This window comes from Phyllobates terribilis, unplaced genomic scaffold, assembly GCF_046119375.1.
Source record: "Phyllobates terribilis strain yellow unplaced genomic scaffold, ASM4611937v1 Scaffold_3__8_contigs__length_932513732, whole genome shotgun sequence".
Lineage (NCBI taxonomy): Eukaryota > Metazoa > Chordata > Amphibia > Anura > Dendrobatidae > Phyllobates > Phyllobates terribilis.
The window spans coordinates 806,953,244-806,975,721 of NW_027362763.1; the positions used below are offsets into that span (position 1 = coordinate 806,953,244).

Below are 22,478 nucleotides of genomic sequence, written 5' to 3' on the forward strand. Positions count from 1 at the left end.
AGCTTTATGTTCCTGTGACTACAGTTGCACATATTATTCAGAAATTTAAGATCCATGGGACTGTAGCCAACCTCCCTGAATGTGGCCGCAGGAGGAAAATTGATGACAAATCAAAGAGACGAATAATATGAATGGTAACAAAATAGCTCAGGATAACTTCTAAAGAGATTAAAGGTGAACTTCAACCTCAAGGAACATCAGTGTCAGATCGCATCATCCGTCGTTGTTTGATCCAAAGTGGACTTCATGGGAGACGACCAAGGAGAACACCAATGTTGAAAAAAACATCATAAAAAAGCCTGACTGGGGGGCGTGACCTGGGCTCTGGCATGACTGGTCGTGCATGTGTGACACCCCAGGGGTCTGGTTGCCACAGTGATAGAGATATTACGTCTGAGAGCAGGTGGGAGGTCTCTTGGTCAGGAATCCTGTGCATGCCACACCTCCTGCCCAGTCCTGGGAGGGGAAGAACTTCCCCTATATAAACCTGGGGCTGAGGCAGGGTTAGGAGTTCAGAGGGAGAGTTCAGCCAGGAGAGCTGACAGGGAGCTGTGGCTCCGGCTGGGCCCAGCTCCTGGGCCATGCCAGAAGTAGAGACAGAGAAGAGAAGCAGCTATGGGAAGAAACAACAGGAGCTCTGTGGGAGCAGTGCTACAAGGAGTCAGGGGCTGGCAGCTGCAGAGCTCGCCCTGACTGAGAAGTTATCTCCGGACCCGGAGTCCGAGGCTGTGGGGACTAACTCCTACCCAGCAGCAGAATCCGTCAGGCAGGGGATTTCAGGTCCTCTGGCCAAGAAACCCGAAGGCACGGTCACACGCATGGGACCAGCACCGCCGTCATGGAGCGGAAGCTACTAGAAGGCCCTGAGTCACCGGCCATACGGGTGAGCACCACACGGTACACTCAGGGACGTGGGCTACTTATACCCGCCTCTAGCAAGGTAGCCAGAAGGGTACAGTCAGTTTGGGAGGCCTACAACTCCGCCTGGCCAGGGGAGATCCCATCTGCTCAAGGACTGACCAGGCCCCGATCGCTAGCCAGTACTCCGGGAGGGTCTATCTTTGTCACCAGTAAAGACCCTGAATCACACCGCATCGTCTCTGAGTGATTCCTGCTACCCCCATCATCCACGTCGGCTGCCCTGAGGCCATACCCCTCCCGTTGGGGGTTATACCATCTACGCTGCACTATCCTACCACCGGCCTCAGCGGTCTGCCCTGCAGCGGCAGCTCCATAGCTGCATTCAACGGGTGGCGTAGTCGTCCAACATCTACTGCTAATAGACTCGCCACTTAGTTTGACTCCCTGGGCACGGACCGGGTCACCGCCACGAGACTACTACCCCCATCTGATCCGGCTCCGGGTAAGCCCCCGTGCACGCGATGCCGCACGACACAGAAGGCCCAGGGGCGCGTCACATGATCTTTGCTCCTGCTCCCAGACCACGAAAAATATACAAAAGCTCAGCTTTTCTTCCACTCCAGCACCAGTAACCTCCTGTGTCCCCTCTCTACCACTCTGTGGAGACACCAGGTCACACTTATCCCGGTGACGGCCAGGAGGACCGAGGAAAATGCCACGGAGACTCTGGAGCGGCGTGACTGGAGCTGTGGTGGAGCTTTCTGCCCGGTCTGCACTGCCTGCGCCTCTCCGGATAGTTGGCTGACACGGCGGTGAGTTGCGCGGCCTCGGGAGACCCTGGGCGACTGCCACGGTCCCACCGGCAGTTGAAGAAAGCTAACATGGAGGACGGCTTCAAGGGTGAGAGAGAGTCCGGGGGGCGGTGACGCTTACCTCTCGGGGTACGGAGCGGGGGCCATCGGCAGGTGTCGGAGACTCTGTGCCCACGTCGGTCAGGTGGAGAGCGCCTGGTGGGATCCGGTGGTGGGCCCCCCTGCCTCCCGTGGGAAACAATAAGCCGGCGCCATTTTTCCCTGCATGGCTCCGCCCACGAAGCCTTAGGAGCGGGAAAGGCGCCATTGCACTGTTGCCGCTGCTCCTGTTTCTGCTCTCCTCAGCTAACAAGCTCGGTTAACCCCCAAGCGCCTGGAGAGAAGTTGCTGGTAGCTGAACTGTGCACTCATTAATCCCTTACTGCCTGGTGGGGAAGCAGTCCCCAGTGTCTGCAACATCTATAGGACACGAATATATCCCTGGGGTAGTGATAAACTGCTGGAGGGGAAGAGCTGTGATCTTACTACTGTGGCCCGTTCATATACAGGCACCGACACTATTTAAATTTCTCTTATGCATAGCTTCCTCTGTCTGAGTGCTGGTATTCATCAATTTGTGGAGTGAGAGCTCCACCTGCTGGAAGAATTGGGTTACTACATCTCTACACTTGTTTTGGGATTATAATCTCCACAACTATGCCCAAAACCGGATTAATATGCAGATACAATGACTTTTCTGATGTAACCAAGTGGTGTTTATAATCGCCCGTAATCAGCTGCCTCATGATGGTTCGCACAGATCACAAAATTCGGGCAAAAAGCCTCCAACGGCAAACTTCTATTACTCAGTCTACCACACCTAAGGGAAATATGGAAAAATTCCTAAATAAAAAATTGGGAATGTCGCAGTCACCAGACAAACAAAAGGTCCGTAGTGGGGCGACTTCTGTGGTTAACGATCACTCTGACGAAGAACCGGGTGACTCAGACTGCGGATCTACTTCGGAAGACTTGGCTCCTGTCTCCAGGTCCTATATGAAATCTTTGCTGGAATCTACGGTACAACCCTTGATCAAGGAGCTGTCTGATCTCAGAGCAGATGTAAGACATATAGGGCATAGGGTTGAAACACTTGAGAACACACAGACTGACTTGATAGATGCCTCTAATACCCTCGGCAATCATATTCTTGTCCATCAGCAACACATCAATTCCATCTATCTGGCGCTGGAGGACCAGGAGAACAGGAGCCGGAGAAATAACGTGCGTCTTCGCGGCATTCCCGAGTCGTTCGCACCAGAATCCCTTAGAAAGGTGTCCAAAGAAATATTTGCAGCTATACTAGGCACTGAAAGGGCGGACGCTGTTATCATCGAGAGAGTTCATAGAGCTCTTAGACCAAAGCCCAAACTTAATGAGCGCCCAAGGGATATAATTTGTGGTCTCCTCAGCTATGTCGATACGGCAGCCATTTTTTCTGGAGCAAGGGAAAAATCTCCACTGACGTATGGAGACTTCAATTTCCAAATCTTCCAGGATATCTCCCCAACTACATTGGCCAAGAGAAAAATTCTCAAACCATTGACAGATGCTATACTAGGCCAAGGCTTGCGATTTAGGTGGTTATTCCCCTTTGGGGTGGGTATTTCTAAGGAGGATCGTCAGATCATCATCCGCACCCCGGAAGATCTGGAGGCTGCCTGGGATCCCTTACAAATGGATCCCATATTCATTCCTTCATGGATGCCACTCGACATTGGTCTGCCCATCCCACAGCTTGATAAGCCCGAAGATTGGTCGATTAAAAAGAAGTCGGCATCACCAAAGGCCAAAAAGCAAGCAAATAGGCAACAACACACATGAATGTGACTATCACCTTTCTTTCAAGGGGATTCTGTCTGATGAGACAGATTTATGTAATGGATGTAGATAGAGACTGTTAACCTCAAGGAATTTTGCATCCAGTTCTCGTTTACATGTCGGTCCTATGGACACTGGGACCGACCGCCTATGCTGTTCTTCTCTTCCTGGGGGGCTTTGGGGTGAGGGTGGGGATTCTTGCACTTTTATCTATACCCTAATTTTCCTTTCCCTCCCCCCCTTTTTTTACTTCTTTACCCTGCTCTTCCTATTTATCTCATTTCCCCACCTTCTCTCATTTAACTGATCTTCCACTTCTCTCCCCCCCACCCTCCCCTGATCTCGTTTACCGGAAAGAGTGGGAGTCTTCGGACATGGGTCCCCTCTAGTTATAGGCACAGACCATGAAAGTGCAGGGCTGCGCTTATCACTTACAGTTCCTCTTTGGCATTTAACTGACAGTTTAATGTGTACATGTCTTCTTCTTGTTACATGTTAATAACTACTTGAATTATATTTGAACACCACTTGGTTGCTAAGAATCTCATCTTCAACAATTGGGTCTATACAATCCCCCCCTGCGGAAGATGAGATTATCTTTGTTTTTATACATAGTTTTGTTTTAAATTTGTTTAATTCCCACTACAGGATTATTTTGCAGGAAGAGGTTACCGATGACGCATATGAATATGGCTAGTGACGCTGGGGGAGGTTCGCTCACTGTGGCGTCTCTCAACACAAAGGGACTGAATAGTCCCGTCAAACGTAGCCAGATCTTGTCCCTTTTGAATAAGGCTTACTCCCAGGTAATTTTTTTTCAGGAAACTCATTTCAAGAGAGGCAGATCCCCCAATATGTCCTTCTCTAGGTATCCAATGTGGTTTCATAGCTGCCCGGGGTCGGCCTCCAAGGGGGTCAGTATAGCTTTCAAGAGGGGACTCCCCTTCACCCTAAAAGATAGTCTCACGGACTCAGAGGGTAGATACGTTTTTGTGAAAGGTCTTCTGTTCAATACCCCAATTACATTTGCAAACGTCTATGCTCCAAACCAGGGACAGGTCGAGTGGCTGTCGGACACTTTGGACGCACTCTCACTGTTCATGGAAGGACTATTAATTCTGGGGGGCGACCTTAACTTGACGTTACAACCGGACCTGGACTCTTCCTCAGGGAAGTCTGCAATTTCTTATAAAGATCGGAGAAAGCTGATCAATAAACTACAAACCATCCACTTAATAGATCCCTGGAGATTGGCCCACCCCAATGAAAAGAATTACACATTTTATTATTCCCCTCATGACACGTACCACAGAATCGATTATTTATTAGTCCAATCTTAGGCCATTAAACTGATCACTTCTACTTCGATCGGATCCATAACATTATCGGATCATGCCCCGATCTTCCTGTCGGTTAAAATAGACTCACTATCACGGCTCCCCCACTCATGGCGTTTAAACGAAACACTTTTAGGTAACGTCGACAACGTTTCCCAGATCAAAATTTCATTGCAAAGGTTTTTTGAGGAGAATAAGGTAGACGGGAAAATTACCCCCATGATATGGGAAGCCCATAAAGCCGTCCTGAGGGGGGAACTGATTTCCCTGGGGTCACACATAAAAAAGAAAAGAGATAAAGAAATTTACTCTCTTTTGCATCAAATCAATGTCATGGAACGTTTACACAAACAAAAGAAAATGGACAGCATCCGAACAGAGTTGAGGGATCTGAGAGAAAAACTAAAGGACTTACTTAACGTACGTTCAGCCAAAATGTATGCACGCTGCAAGCAAAAAATATATGTACACGGTAACAGAGGTAGCAAACTTACTTCTAGAATGTTAAAGGCACAGAGGGACAAATGCTTCATTAGGCAGATTCAATCGGAAGGGGGAGAGGTAGTCTCAGAGTCAGAGGGGATAGCAGAGGCCTTCTGCACATATTATCACTCCCTATACAATCTAAACCCCCATGATTCCATGTCCGACCCTCCTACAGCACTCCATCGCATACATGACTTTCTATCTACTCTTGCGCTCCCTGAGATCTCTGCTTCAGGACATTGTGTTTTACTTGCCCCAATTTCCTCTCGAGAGGTAAAGGAGGCACTTGCCTCTACTCCTGGTGGAAAGACCCCGGGTCCGGACGGCTTCCCCATCATTTATTACAAGACGTTTGCGGAGGTTTTCGTTCCTCATCTGGTTGAATTATTTAACCTTTTCCTCTCGGGTTCGGTACCCCCACCACAGGCTCTAGAGGCACATATCACTGTGCTTCCTAAGGAGGGGAGAGATGGCACCTTGTGCAGCAATTACCGCATTATCTCTCTGCTGAATGCGGATCTCAAACTCTGGGCTAAAATTTTAGCTAATAGAATACATCTAGTGTTGGCCGACCTAGTTCATCCTGACCAGGCTGGTTTCGTTCGTGGAAGAGAGGGAAGGGACAACACTACTAAAGTTTTACAGGCGATTTCTTATGCTAGGCACAATCGTCAGCCGCTTATATTACTTTCCACGGATGCTGAAAAGGCATTCGATCGCATCAGTTGGCCCTATATGGCATGTGTTCTACATAGGTTCGCCTTCCCCCCTCCTTTCATAGACGCAATCATGTCACTGTATACCTTTCCTACGGCCCGGGTTAGGGTGAATGGGACTCTGTCAGCGCCCTTTAATATCACTAATGGCACAAGGCAGGGTTGCCCTCTCTCTCCTTCTTTATTCGTCCTAGTGATGGAATCATTTATCCAAGCAATCAGACAACAGCCTGAGATTGAGGGGTTGAGGATTAATCATTTGGAGTTGAGAGCGGCTGCCTTTGCGGATGATCTTTTGCTTCTCTTATCCAATCCCAAAATGGCAGTCCCAAAGATTTTGGAACTCTTCTCCTTATTTGGAGAACTTTCCAATTTCAAGATTAATCTGGACAAATAGGAGGCCTTGAATATATCGGTGCCTAGAGAGGACGTACAAATTCTAAAGAGCCTTGCCCCTTTTAAATGGCAACAACACAAACTTAAATACCTGGGGATATATATAACGGACGACCCTGGTACGCTTTTCCAACACAATTTCTCCCCACTGGTAAGTCAAACTGAAACTCTCCTGCGCTCCTATGATACCCCTCTCCTGTCCTGGCTCGGCAGGGTAAATGTGTTTAAGTCCTATGTTTTCCCCAAAATTTTCTATGTGATGAGCATGATCCCAATCCAACTCCCCGTTTCCTTCATACGCTCTCTCAACCACTTAATAGCCAAATTTGTTTGGAAATACAAAAAAGCCAGACTACCTTTGAAACTTCTGATGCGCTTAAAATGCGGGGGAGGAGCGGGTCTACCTAACCTAACCTTCTATCACCAAGCTATCCTTCTGGCAAATTGGCTAAAATTAATAAGATGGGCGGAGAAGGGTCATGACTCGCACGTTGAAATGCAACTCCTGGGAAAACATGCTTTGAAATATTTATGGACAGACTGCCCCCTTCCAAGAGAGGGATTGGGAGACATTCTTCTAGCCACTCTACAAACCAGACGTGCATTGATTCCAATCCGAGCACCCACTTGTAATTTCATAGATAAAATACCAATAGGACTTATCCCCTACCTCTTCTCGCCTGACTTTATAGATCCCTACGAACTGTGGTCCTCCCTACCAAAAAAACCCATTTCACATTTGCTACAAAGGAAAATTCCGTGTGTTAACGGTTGGCCATTGGCGGCTGGGAAACGCCCCCTCAATCATCTACAACATCTATATGTTGCCCATTATATGAATTCGACCTCAAAGTTATCTCAAACCCGCACCAAATGGCTCTGGCTGGAGATCCTAACAAAAGTTAACCATCCTGTCCCGAAAATTGTATCTAAACTTTACTCTAATCTCACAAATATGGCAGATAATGCCTTTCCGTTATTTTTACACTCCTGGGAGACTGAACTGAATATCCATCTCTCTCCACAGGATAAACAAAAGATATGCCTCAATTCACATGGTTTTTCACGATGTGTGGTATCACAAGAATTGGCGTACGAATTGCTCTCGCGATGGTACTACACGCCTGATAAACTTCACCATTTGGGGCTAATTAACTCCCCTCAATGCTGGAGGTGTGAGGGAGCGCGAGGCACTTTGTCCCATATCTTCTGGTATTGCCCGGCCCTCCGACAATTTTGGTCTGGGGTTATGGGGGTTATGCGATCTCTCAAACTATTTGAGACAGATCTGACGGCTGCGGAGGTGCTCTTATCCCTTCCCACAGATAACTTTCACCCAAAAAAGCATGAATTGGCCCCACTGATGCTAGGGGCGGCAAAACATCTGATAGCCCTTAAGTGGAAACAGCAAACCCCACCGACGCTAGAAGAATGGAAATGTAAAATGAGAGATCTATTCAGGTTAGAAGAACTGACGAGTTGGGACTCTCTGACCCAAAACAAGTTTAGGAAGATCTTGGCCCCGTGGACACAATATATGGGGTGACATCGCCTCCTGGTCCCTGGGTGTGTGGGGGACGCCGCAGTGGTCGACTGAGTGGCCAGCCACCGCTGGGTGTTATGGGTGGCAATACTAACTTCTCATATATATTGCCAAATCTTGTAAAGTTACCCGGGGGCATGCTGCCCTATAGAGTGTTAGCTTGGTGGGGGACGGGTATTTCGGATCTCTCTTATGTATACTCAAAATCGGTACACCTCAAGAAATGGTTTAATTTCAAGAATACGCTAATACATTACTGATACTCTCCTGTAATTGGGAATGTTTTGACATGTTTCGTTTTGCATTATCTCTTTGTTTGTTAAGAGAAAATTGTTAAATTCTGTATTTACTGTATCATAACTGTGTGACTCAGTGATTATGTTTTCTCTGCTAGTGGAACCAATTTGTGTCACTGAGTTACATAGTATTTCTTCTTTGATTCTAAATTTAAAATAAAGAATTGAAAAAAAAGAAAAAAAGCCAGACTGGAATCTGCCAAACTACATGTTGACAAGCCACAAAGCTTCTGGGAGAATGTTCTATGGATAAATGAGACAAAAAAGGAAGTTTTTGGCAAGGCACATCAGTTCTATGTTCACAGACGGAAAAATGAAGCATATCAAGAAAAGAACACTGTCCCTACTATGAAACATGGAGGAGGCTCTGTTATGTTCTTGGGCTGCTTTGCTGCATCTGGCACAGGATGTCTTGAATCTGTACAATTAAATCTCAAGACTATCAAGGGATTCTAGAGAGAAATGTGCTGCCCAGTGTCAGAAAGCTTGGTCTCAGTCGCAGGTCATGGGTCTTGCAACAGGATAATGACCAAAAACACACACCTAAAAACACCCAAGAATGGCTAAGAGGAAAACATTGGACTATTCTGAAGTGGCCTTCTATGAGCCCTGACCTAAATCCTATTGAGCATGTTTGGAAAGAGCTGAAACATGCCATCTGGAAAAGGCAACCTTCAAACACGAGACAACTGAAGCAGTTTGCTCATGAGGAGTGGGCCAAACTACCTGTCGAGAGGTGCAGAAGTCTCATGGACAGTCACAGGAATCGTTTGATTGCAGTGATTGCCTCAAAAGGTTGTTCAACAAAATATTAAGTTAAGAGCAGACCCTGCATCAACACCCGGCGCACCAGGGCAAGTGCCGGGGCCCTGAGCAGGCGGGAGGGACCACTCGCCGTCATGCACCCCACCACGCTATGGGACCCGTGAGCAAAGGAGAGCAGTGCCAGCGCCCGCTCCCCCCCCCCTTGCTCAGGCCCCCAACACCCGGTGCAATACTTACCTCTCCCCGTGCCTCTGCAGCAGCTCCAGACTCTTCCGCGGCTGCTACACTGTGATGTCTCAGGTCAGAGGGTGCGGTGACATCTTTACACCGCGCTCTCTCCTGAGCCGTCACAGCACAGAGCGGGAAGATGCCGGCGACGCTGAGGAGTCCGGAGCAGCGGCAGCAGGTGAGGAGTGAGGTGAGCATTTGATTTTTTTTTTTTATTGTATGGGGACAGGGGGCATGGGGCATTATAAGGGAGATGGGGTGTATGACATCCAGCATGGGGCATTACAGGGAGGGGGGTTTGTGACATCCTGCATGGGGCATTATAAGGGAGGGGGGGTGACATCCTGCATGGGACATTATAAGGGAGGGGGTATGTGACATCCTGCATGGGGCATTATAAGGGAGGAGGGTGTGTGACATTCTGCATGAGGCATTATAAGGGAGGGGTGTGTGTGACATCCTGCATGGGGCATTATAAGGGAAGGGGGGTGACATCCTGCATGGGGCATTATAAGGGAGGGGGTTGTGTGACATCCTGCATGGGGCATTATAAGGGAGGGGGGGTGACATCGTGTATGGGGCATTATAAGGGGGGGACATCCTACATGGGGCATTATATGGGGGTAACAACCTGCGTGAGTCATTATGTGGGGGGAACAGCCTCCATGAGGCATTATGTGGGGGGAACAGTCTGCATGGAGCATTATGTAGGGGCACAGCCTGCATGGCGCGTTATATGGGGGCCAGTAACCTGTATGGAGTTATATGGGGGCCAGTATACTGTGTGGAGCGATTCGCCAGTTTCTGAGATATTGTAGAATTTACAATAGATATCGCTCATGTAATGTAAGAAGTGAAATCTTTGGCACTGTACTATATATATACAGTACAGACCAAAACTTTGGACACACCTTCTCATTTAAAGATTTTTCTGTATTTTCATGACTATAAAAATTGTACATTCACACTGAAGGCATCAAAACTATGAATAAACACATGTGGAATTATATACTTAACAAAAAAGTGTGAAACAACTGAAAATATGTCTTATATTCTAGGTTCTTCAAAGTAGCCACCTTTTGCTTTGATGACTGCTTTGCACACTCTTGGCATTCTCTTGATGAGCTTCAAGTGGTTGTCACCGGAAATGGTCTTCCAACAATCTTGAAGGAGTTCCCAGAGATGCTTAGCACTTGTTGGCCCTTTTGCCTTCACTCTGCGGTCCAGGTCACCCCAAACCATCTCGATTGGGTCCAGGTCTGGTGACTGTGGAGGCCAAGTGATCTGGCGTAGCACCCCATCACTCTCTTCCTTGGTCAAATAGCCCTTACACAGCCTGGAGGTGTGTTTGGGGTCATTGTCCTGTTGAAAAATAAATGATGGTCCAACTAAACGCAAACCGGATGGAATAGCATGCCGCTGCAAGATGCTGTGGTAGTCATGCTGGTTCAGTATGCCTTCAATTTTGAATAAATCCCCAACAGTGTCACCAACAAAGCACCCCCACACCATCAACCTCCATCGGTTCTCCGCCGTCTGAGCAGATGTTCTGGGGACTAGGACCTGCCATTACAGGAGTCTTTACCTCATTCAGCCTGGACCTCAGCCTCCTATCCACATGAACAGCTAATTGCATGGCATCCTGCAGAGTCTCAGGTGCAGGGAATGCAATTAGCAAATCCTTAACTCTTTCACTCAGACCAACAAGAAATAGACATTTCAGAGCAGGATCATTCCATTTAACTTCTGAGGCCCATCTTCTAAAGTGTGTGCAATAATTTTCATCATCAACTGACCCCTAATTCAAACGCCTGAGTTCTGCCTCAACAGATGAGATTCGATCAGAATCGTCATATAATAGCCCCATAGCAGAAAAAAATTCTTCTACCGACCTTAATCATGAATCATTAGGTTGGAGAGAAAAGACCCACCCCTGTGGTTCATTGCGCAAAAGTGACATAATAAAACCAATGCGCTGTGATTCATTCCCAGAGGACCTTGGTCTCAAACGAAAATATAACAAACAAGCATTTTTAAAGGAAAAAAAATCTTGCTGTTTACCATAAAAAAACCCTACCTTGGGTTCCACAAAATGCGCTCCAGAACAGCTACTCACGTGTTGCTGGAGCTCAGCCACCTCCAGAGACAATCCCTGCAAGCGTTGAGCCAAATCCTGGACGGAAACCATACTGATTCCCGAATTTCTTTCCTTTTAGTTTTTTGGGCTGGACTTACTGTTATGATCTGCAACATGTACTAAGGAAAGAAGGGGGAAAGCTATCCCTATAGTAAGACTAAGCTGATTCCCTACGATGTAGCGGGCTGCCTGTTCCTTGCGAACAGACCCGCCTTAGTCCTCGGCTAGTCTGAACGAAGACCTAAAGCATATAGGGGAGGGGTCCCTAAAAGAACTAAGGACTGGAACAAAAATGAGACACCTCCTAAACAGAGAAGTTGTTGCAGAACACAAAAAGATAAACTGACAAAAAGGTACTAGAGGTCCCAGAAGGACCAAGCGAACTGACTGAGAAAGACACAGAAGCACCTGGCTAGCAAAACAACACTGAAGTCCAGCACAGCCAAAAGGGGGGAGCTGGAATATAAAGGCACGTGAACGCAAAACACAAGATGGAAAAACAAACAGGAGGGTTCTAACACCCTGCCTGTCAGAGCAGGGATCCGGCGTGGTGCTAACAGTACCCCCTCCCCCCATTACGCCCCCTCCTCTTCAGACCATCGATGAAGTTCTGGAGGAGAATCAGAGCATGAATGTTCTCCTTGGGAATTTATGCCCCCTCCTCTTCAGACCATCGAGGAAGTTCTGGAGGAGAATCAGAGCATGAATGTTCTCCTCGGGATTTCTTCGGGACCAAATCCCCTCCAGTCAATGGCCAATATGTTCTCCACCTCAAAAACATCATCTGAGGTGGTTGGCGTGGTACTGGGATCCTTGAAGAAGGGGCTCAGGATGAGTCAGCAGAGTCTCATGCTGCACATAACACATCTGCATCTCTGGCAGATATAGGCATAAAAGGGGACAAACTTATGGTGTGGCACCCATGCTCCCCTGACCTCTACCCCATTCAGAACCTCTGGAGCATCATCAAAAGGAGTGTCTATGATGGCGGGAGGCAGTTCACATCTAAGCAACAGCTCTGGGAGGGTATTCTGTCCTCATGCAAAACAATTGGAAGCAGAAACCATCCAAAACCTGACAAATTCAATGGACGAGAGAGTTCAGAAGCTCCTTTCGAGCAAGGGGTCCTATGTGGAAATGTAACATCACCTAGAATAAAGTTTTGAGTTGAAAACTGTTTGATTTCAGTTTGTAATAACCTGCTAATGCTTATAATTTCAAAAATGACCATTTTTTTGTTCTTTATTAAAATGAAAAGGTTGAAAACTCTGCTGTGCATAATAATTTGGAACATGCATTTTGAGTGCAGTTTGAGTTTTTTATTTTTTTTAAAAATATACTGTTATCATAGGCAGTTTGTACAAAAACCTTTCAATTGTACTCTAATAGTTATTTGACTGGAAAATTACAATGACTGCAATTCATATAGGTAATTTGGGAAAATCTGAGAAAATATTATTTGCATTATAATTTGGAACACAGTGTATTGCGGGCACAAATCGGACAGGCAGCCATGTAGGCATAGATCTTCCTCCTTATGGATGGCCACCAGTACGGATGAGAAATCAATTGTAGCGTCTTCCTTTGTCCCGCGTGACCAGCCACCTTGGAAGAGTAGCCCCATGACAAAACTCGTTCCTCCTCGGATTTAGCCCCAAGGGTTTTTCCTGGGGGAATTCGCGACAGGCTGACTGGAGTGACAGTAACCATCTTGGATGGTTCGATGATAAATTGAGGATCCTTTTCTTGATCCCCGGACAGAAATTAGCGAGTGAGGGCATCAGCTCTGACATTCTTGTCACCGGATCTGAAATGTAATAAAAAGTTAAACCGGGCAAAAAACAAAGACCACCTGGCCTGGCATAGATTGAGTCTCTGGGCGGACTGGAGATATGCCAGGTTCTTAGGGTCCGTGTAGATGATCACACTCCTTCAAAGCCATCTTAATGGCGAGTAACTCCCGCTCATCGATGGAGTAGTTACGCTCTGGAGTTGGAGAAGGCCTTAGAGAAGAAACGGCAGGACACTCGACAACCGGAAGAAGATTTTTGAGTGAGCACTAATAAGGATGTGTCCACCTCTAGGAAGAACGGTTTGTTCAAATCCAGACAATGCTGAATGGGAGCAGTGGAGAAGGACCGTTTAAAAGAGAGGAAGGCTTCCTCAGCCTCAGAGGACCAGTTCTTTGGATCAGCTCCTTTTTGGGTCATGGGCATGGCAGAGATAGGAGCAGTCAGAGTGGAGAAGGGAGGAATTAATTGTCGATAATAGTTAATAAATCCAAGGAATCTCTGAATTGCTTTGACTCCAATGGGCAGCGGCCATTTAAGAATGGAAGAGACTTGCTCAGGATCCATCCTGAGTCCGGTATCTAAGATAATGTAACCCAAGAAGGGAAGGGCTGACTGTTCAAAAACGCATTTCTCATACTTGACGTAGAGTCGATTCTCCCTAAGACATTGGAGAACTTGCCGAACTGCTCATCTGTGGGAGGCCAGATTCGGGGAAAATACCAAAATATCGTCCAGATACACAACAACACAGGAATAAAGCAGGTCCCGGAAGATATAATTGACGAACTCTTGGAAAACTGCCGGTGCATTACTGAGACCGAAGGGCATCACTCGGTATTCATAATGTCCGTCCCTGGTATTGAATGCCGTCTGTCACTCGTCTCCCCAGCAAATGCGGATTCGATTGACCGTTTAAGAGGCGTTTACAATCAACTCAGTGATCAGTGGGATAGGGTATTTGTTTTTCACCGTGATCTGGTTGAAACCCAGATAGTCTATACAGGGTCGGAGTGATCCGTCTTTCTTTTCAGCAAAGAAAAACCTGGCCCCAGCAGGAGAGAAGGACTTCTGAATGAACCCCCTGGCCAAATTCTCCTGAATGTAGTCCGACATAGCTTGAGTCTCAGCTGGGGACAGAGGGTAAATTCGGCCTCTAAGGGGTGTAGATCCGGGAATCAAGTAGATAGGGCAGTCATCTCTGCTTCCTTCTTGTCTAATACATCGGCAAAGGACTAATAGGCACACAGTAAACCGGGCAGCGATGCTGGAGAAGACGGGGCCTTAACCAGGACGTACTGGAGCCAGACACTTCTCATGACAGGAATGTCCCCAGCGGAGCATCTCTCCAGTTCTCCAGTCCAACACAGGTTCATGCTGTTGTAGCTGTTACGGGTCCGGGTGGTGGAACTTCTGTGCTGCGGTGCAAGAAGGAACCAGAGGGGCATGACTAAATACCTACTTGGCCTGACCAAGGTCACACGGCGGCTCAGTCGACTCCGTGAACCAGGGAGAGACCGAGCAGGGGGACCAGGTGCCACTCTGGGACCGACCTTGTATGAGAGCAGGTGACTCCCACAGGTCAGATGGCAGGAACTGACCGGTACAGCGGATAAGCAGGCTGATTCGGCTGATAGCCAGATGGGTGCTCCAGGTAGGCAGGCTAGAGGGCACGGCAGGTAACAGACAGGTGCTCCAGGTAAGCAGGCTGGCAGGCACGGCAGGTAACTGGCAGGTGCTTCCAGGTAAGCAGGCGGGTAGAGCCCATAGACAGACTGTCGGGCTGGATTGTAGTCAGACTGGCAGGGTGGACTGAAGAACAGACTGGCGGACAGGACTGACTTTCAGAGGACCTGAGGGCTGAAGCAACACTAAGAACACAGAGCAACAACCTTGCACGGGCACCACCATATTGGAGGAGCTGCTTTAAATGGGGATAGTTGTCCGGCCATCGGCCGGGGACTTTTAGGATGGCGCGCGCGGCCCCTTTAAGAGGGAGGGAGCGCGCGCCCTAAGCACAGTGCCAGGGAAGCTGCGTGCACCGGCAGAATCAGCAGGGAGGCCGGAAGATGCCGGACCAGGACCGCGGAGGAAAGGGGGACGGCATCTGTGCCTGGCAGGGGACAGAGACGCCAATGCTACAGTAGCCATGGTAGGCCTAAAAGGAAGGCGTGAGACACGTGGGAAAGAACATAGAAGACTATCTTCTCAGTATGAAGCATCTAAATATGGACCTCAAGAGGCTCAGTAGCCAGACGAATGCTCTCCCGAAGAGTTCTCCCATCGACAGATGGTATTTCCAGAGGGTTTTGGAGCGGATGAACTGGGATTTGGAAATCATCTACTACAGCCTGGAGGATAAAATTCCCTGCTGCCCTGGAATCCAAAAACACTGTCTCTGACACCGACCGCAGCGCGGGTGAGTAAAGGGACACGCGGGAGACCCTGCCTGTCAGAGCAGGGATCCGGCATGGTGCTAACAATGTTTGAGACTGTGGTCCCAGCATTCTTCAGGTCATTGACCAGGTCCTCTCATGTAGTTGTGGGCTGATTCTTGAACTTTCTCTGAATCATCCTTACCCCACGTGGTGAGATAAAGCTTTGAGTCCCAGACCAAGGAAGATTGACAGTCATCTTGTGTTTCTTCTATTTTCTAATAATTGTGCCAACAGTTGTTGCCTTCTTACAAAGCTGCTTGCCTATTGTCCTGTAGCCCATCCCAGCCTTGTGCAGATCTACAATTTTGTCCCTGGTGTCCTTAGACAGCTCTTTGGCCTTGGCCATGGTGGAGAGGTTGGAGTGTGATTGATTGAGTGTGGGATAGATGTCTATTTCACAAGTAATGAGTTAAAGCAGGTGCAATTAATACAGGTAATGAGTGCAGAGTAGGAGGGCTTCTTAAAGAAAAATTCTGTGAGAGCCAGAATTCTTGCTGGTTGGTAGGTGATCAAATACTTATTTCATGCAATAAAATGCAATTTAATTATTTAAAGTACAATGTGATTTTCTGGTTTTTATTTTTAGATTCTGTCTCTCACAGTTGAAGTTGTTATGGTTTTTATATCTAGATACATTATTATTATTATTTAGGAAAACAATTATAACTATTCTATGTCTGAAGTTTTAGTGTAAGACTTGAATTATGGAATGTCTGACTAAGATAATGGTTTCCTGTGAATTCCCTGATAAGAAGGTTTTACGTTGGGCCAAGGGAAGTGTGTTATTACTGATTGTCTATTTCGGCTTACTGTTCAGTTGCATGTAAGAAATGTAGTTCCGCTTTTTGTCTAGCTAATAAATGTGGTGAGTCTTTGTTGCCACACCAGAAGAATCTACCTGCTGACAATGCATGTCGCATGTATTTTGTCTCTCTCCCTTCATCGATGAAGTATTGTAATTTGAATCTCACTGGCAATGTGAAAGCCCTTTTCTGTCTATTCCAAAGTTCTCCTTAAAAACAAAGAGGGTCTCCGTAACAGTACATGGTACCTGAAACCTGGGATTGTCACAAACGGACCTCCTCTGGACCCGTCAACAAGGATCTCTCTGGGAATCACTGAATAACATCCGTAGTAAGTTACCCCTTGTATTACTAATAATTCAGTGCTACCTAGAGGGCTCCAGGGCGGGTAATTGGTGGTCCTAACAAGACAATCATTTTTTTGAACCCTTGCCAGTGATTGAATTTGTCTTATATGTTTCAATGTGATTTTTAGATGTATAATTGACGACTGAATGACGGTTGAATGATAATTGAATGTAGTGACGAGTAACCAACCTTGCTCAGTGTGTCGGAATTAGGCACCTCTGCAGTTCTGTATATTTCAGGAGTCAGAGGATTGGTTTATGTTGTTTGTTTTGTTTACGTCATAAATGTCTGGTATAATATTGTAAACTATGAGGATCCTTGAATGTGGGACTGAATGATTTTTGATTGACCAATAAGGGACTGCGGTCTCTGCTTGATAAGGGATCCCATTAGGTGTGTTCCTTCACATGTGGTGGAGGGGAAAATAGGTCCATAAGAGGATCAGGGAAGTGTGATTGCCTATAACAGAGGAATCCTTCATGGTAAGGTAGTACTGTGAGGGTAGTGAATTCCCCTGTAAATTGATAAGGCACCCTCAAGAAAGGGGTTACTGAATGCAGTTTTTAGCCCAAATACAGGGGGATTAATATCAGCGATTGTGCAGTGTGCATTGAATGACTGACATTTTGTTAAGTCGTTTTTGATTAATCAGAATCGTTGTCCTCAGTGTCTGTGTTCTGTTTTGTGTAGAAGAATGATGAAAGGTGTCAGTAATTCCGTGCTTCTCCGTTAAATTAGATTATGCAGTGTCCAGTCCTTTTGTGATAGATTTATTCCTTTGACAAGCTAAAAACAGACGCGTTTCGTGGACGTCCCGTCCACTTCTTCAAGTGTATAGCTAAAAAGGACTGGATCCTGCATAATCTAATTTAACGGAGGAGTGCGGAATTACTGACACCTTTCATCATTCTTCTACATTGCTAACCACCAAGGTTTGGTGTCTCCAGCAGCCCTCTCTCATGCTTAATACATGAGTTATGCATGTCACAACCCCGCAAGGTAAGCACATTCTCATTTAATATTTTGTTTGCCTGGGTAGCAGCACTATTGCGCCCCCATTCTTATTTCTTATTTCTTTGTAGATTCTGTTTTGTGTAAGCTCAAGAGAGGGACAATCATAGTAGTTGAAGTTCTTGCTTAGCCTGTATACCCAGACCGGGAAACATATAGTATAAAAAGTAACACTTATTGCAGATATAATTGTCACGCAGTGCCTTTACAAGGTGTAGAAGGAAAACCTTTGAACTGGGTAGTAAAAACACAACACTACGCCCCCACCTGGGTGACTTCCTTTTTTTGCCCTGGAACTAACCCAGTTGATAGAGAAACTGCAGAGGCAGCTATTTAATAATTGCAGATTACCTCAGGAAATGTTATATGATCATGCAGAAATAATTGGAATAGTAGGTGGAGCAGTAGGCTTGATATTGTTATTTGTTTGGTTGTGTGTAAGAATCTCCCTAGCTCACAGGGATGGAAAATCGGTGTTAGTACTTCCTTAAAGATCTGTCTTCCGAGGCTCAGAGGAGACTGGGACAGGATCAGATCCGTCTTTTGAGGATCAGAGGAGACTGGGACAGGATCAAATTTAGAGTCTGAGAGGCTCTAGGTGTGCTGAAGAGAGTTCTGCGGTAACTCTGGCACAGTGATTGCTGTCATGGGTACTGGCAACAGTAAGTAATTGACTAACCTGAAGGGCGAGGCCCCAGTTCCAGCATGTGAGATAGTGGAGAGACTGAAAGGGAAAGAAGCAGTAGAGGGATGTGAAATAATATTGAGGAAATTTGGTATGGGAAAGTGGAGACATCAGGAAGAGAAGGAATGGGAGAAATATCTGTAATTGGAAAGGATGGTTGAAAGATAAAAACAAACTAGAGCAGGCTAGGATGTGGTTAGAAGTAGCAAAACATCTCTCAATGAGTGAACATAAATCAGAGGAAAACAGGCATGGAACTGTTTATGTAATCTATGATAGTTTGAAAAACTCTCAGACCCCTCTCAGACCTTATGTAAACTCTGCACCCCCTTCAGCACCCCTGCCTTATCCTGGGTTGATGGGATGGACTTGCAGACATTGTGGTCATCAGAATCCCCCTGGTGTTAATTGTTGCAGGTCCTGTGGGTCTTCACACCCAGGGACAACACCCAGGATGCCTCTTTTCCCTATGAGGACCACTAGTCATGTACAGTTTCAACCTCCTAGGATGTTTGATAATGTCTGGTACGAGATCCACCCCCATGTATGGCCAATAGAAACATAGTGGCCTTTGTCCCCCAGTGAACTTATTGCCCTCGCTACCCAGCTCCCAGATTCCCGAAAAAAAACTTTAACATTTAGAATGCGCCTCCAGGGTGTTCAGGAGGCATATCGAGCCACATGGAGTGATCTAGTTTCTGTCATTCTGTAGAAAGGCAGTAACCCCTTACTTATGACAAGTTTTTTTACTTTGTAATGCCACGAACAGGCTGGATATGCGTCTGGTGTCTTTACCCAAGATCATGGAGGTAGGCAGCGCCCTCAGGGTATTACTCTGTAACCCTAAATCCAATCATTATTGGGTCTCCTACTTGTGTTAGCTGTTGCAGCTGCTTCAGAACTCGTTAAAAAGACAGAGGACATAGTGTTAGGAAGCCCCCTCACACTTCAAGTTCCTCATGCTGTATCTGAAGTACTTCAACAGGCTCAGACCCGCCACCTCTCAGCATCAAGGTTGACAAAATATGAAGTCTCACTCCTTACAGCCCCATATAACTATCAAATGCTGTAATGTTATAAATCCAGCTACACTACTTCCAGAGGATTTAGAAAAGGGAGGAAAGTATCAGGATGGGGAAGAGGAAGGCACCATGAGCCAAGACATGAGCCAAGACCTGACCCTGTTTTTCAAATTAGCAGATGAGGAAGCTGTTTGATATGGGACATGAACATGATTGTCAGGCATTGATGGAAGCTGAAATAAAGGGCTTGACAAATATTACTGATGTACCACTCTCTAACCCCTCTGTTGAGTATTTTGTAGATGGTTCCAGAGCTTGGGACAGTGAACAAGGACGATTCATCACCGGGTATGCAGTAGTCCACAATGGTAAGGGAGTAATACAAGTACCACTCCCCTCCAGCTGCTCTGCGCAAGAGGCAGAGCTTAAAGCACTTGCTGCAGCATGTAATCTGAGAAAAGATAAAGAGTAAAGAGATTAATGTATTTTCTGACTCGTAATATGCTTATGGCGTTGCACATGACTTTGGCGCCATGTGGCGAAGCCGTAATTTCTTGACCTCTGCTGGCAAACCTATAAGGAATGCGCAAGCGGTAGAGCAGCTACTCACAGCACTCATCCTTCCCCAAAGGGCAGCCATAGTCAAAGTGTCAGCACACACTCGGGAACAAACTCCCCTTGCAGTAGGGAATGCCTTGGCCGACCAAGCGGCTAAGGAAGCATCACGACTATCTCTGACAGAAATACTGGCTATAGCAGGTGAGGGAACCCCAGGAGACTCAGAGTCAGGAAGTGCAGGAAGCTCCCTTTCAAATAAGGAGACATCCCCTGCACTGGCCCCAGTAGCCATGGACCTCGACCTACTGCAGGTCTTTCAGACCCAGGCTCCCCCTCACGAGCAGAATGCATGGGTCAAAGCGGGTGCCGTACAGTCAGTGTCAGGGGTATGGCAGGTAAACAAACGTATTTGCCTTCCACGCTGCCTGTTCCCCATGATGGCTGACCTTTCACATTCTCCTGTGCATAACTCAAAGGGTGTTATGTCTGCAGTGGTGCTACAAAACTGGTGTGCCCAAGGGTTCCTGAATACGACTGCAAAGTATGTTCAAGAATGTCTAGTTTGTGCAAAACATAACCCTGGTAGGCCTATTCGAGTCCCACGAAAATACACACCAAAACCAGATTACCCATTTCAGAGACTGCAGGTGGACTACATACAGCTACCATTGACCTTTTCTCTGGGTGGCCAGAAGCTTGGATGGTGACTAAAGCAAACACAAAAACTTCTGCTAAAAATTTGCTCAGTGAGGTGGTTTGTAGATATGGGGTGCCCGAAAATATAGAAAGTGACAGAGGAACCCACTTTACTGGAGAACTAATGAAACAAATTATGGTCACTCTTGGGATAGAACAGGCTTTCCATTTTCCCTATCATCCACAAAGTAGTGGGAAGGTGGAACGCCTCAATGGTACCTTGAAACTAAAAATTTAAAAGTCCATGGAAGAAACACACTTGTCCTGGGTAGATTGTTTGCCCATAGCATTGTATTCAGTGAGGACAGCCCCAAGGGGAGGGAGAAGCTGTCCCCATATGAAATACAGTTTGGTAGTGTCCCTAAGACAGGGTTGTATTTCCCACAGCAGCTGCAGGCCTCCTATGGTTCTCTCACTGAATATGTTCTGGAGTTGCATAAACATTTCACTGTTACTCATAATCATATTCTTTCCTCTATTCCAGACGCCGATTGCCTCAGCGGCACTCACACACTTTGGTACCAGGAGACTGGGTCGTGGTAAAGAGACATATGAGGAGATCACTGGAGCACAGATACAGTGAACCATTCCAAGTGCTGTTAACCATTGCCACTTCTGTCAAGCTTCAAGGCAAGGACACTTGGATCCACGACAGCCATTGTAAAAAGGTTTTGAACCCCAGCAGCAGCAAAGATGATGACCCTGTTTGTTTGGACTATGGTGATAGCAACCGTACCCCTTGCCCTAACTCTTCATGAAGTACTTAAAGAGAATTGGGATAACAAACTGATAAAGCATCACCAAGTCTTACTCCAAGACATGAACTCTAATGACTGTCCTAAGAACTGTTGAATATGCACCCATAGTCCAATATCCTCCAATACTATGCCTTATTTAGCTATTCCAGTGACTTTCAAGAAATGTTTTACTTAAGCAACTACAATTTTCCTATTAGACTAAGAATAGCAAAAAAAAAGAAGGCTGTAGGTCTAACTGTAGCTGCTTGGGTGACTAAGCCATGGTTGTTGTTTAACAGGAGTGGTCCACCTCTAAGTCAGACTGAAATGTCTTGGGCGACCAGTCGTGTCGACCTCTCCTGTTATCCGAACTTTACCTCTTGCAGCTGTATTCAGATAAAATCCAGAGGGTTTCCTTTTTCTACAGCTGACTATTCAGAGTGCTATGCAGTATATAGCGGTCGATGCCACTCTCAATCCTAAGCTTCATTTTGTAAATGTCACCTTGCAAAATCTATTATCAGGTTTTACCTCAAATGACACTCAGTATCAGGGAAAAATTATGGAAAAATTAAGTACCACCTTGTTATCTAAATGGATTGCTAGTCTTTTCAACAACACTGTTGTTGGAGCACCAGGGAGTTTATATATTGTATGTGGACATCAGGCTTACAAGTGGTTACCTCACAATTTCACAGGAGTTTGCACACTGGTCTTTCTGACACCTTCTACTTTTAGAGTACTTGACTGCTAGAGAGGGCGGGATGTGTCACATAATAGGCCCTACTTGTTGCCACTACATAGACCCTGCAGGAAATTTCCAGGTAAAGACCAAGATAGAGATAGTTAGAGAAATGAGGGATGAGTGGCTCCAAGAACATCATGTCAACAAAGATTCCTGATGGAGCGACACTTTCTCATTTCTTAATCCTGTCAATTGGTTCAAGGGTATA

The 22,478-nt window shown here is 46.5% G+C and overlaps 1 long non-coding RNA gene across 1 annotated transcript; it reads left to right on the top strand.

The window, feature by feature from the left end:
- The first annotated feature begins 18,236 nt into the window (after nt 1-18,236).
- Nucleotides 18,237-21,650, top strand: LOC141258346 (uncharacterized). Its single transcript, XR_012318295.1, has 3 exons — nt 18,237-18,489; nt 19,837-19,902; nt 21,273-21,650. It is a non-coding gene; the product is annotated as an uncharacterized lncRNA (long non-coding RNA).
- Nucleotides 21,651-22,478: the final 828 nt, after the last annotated feature.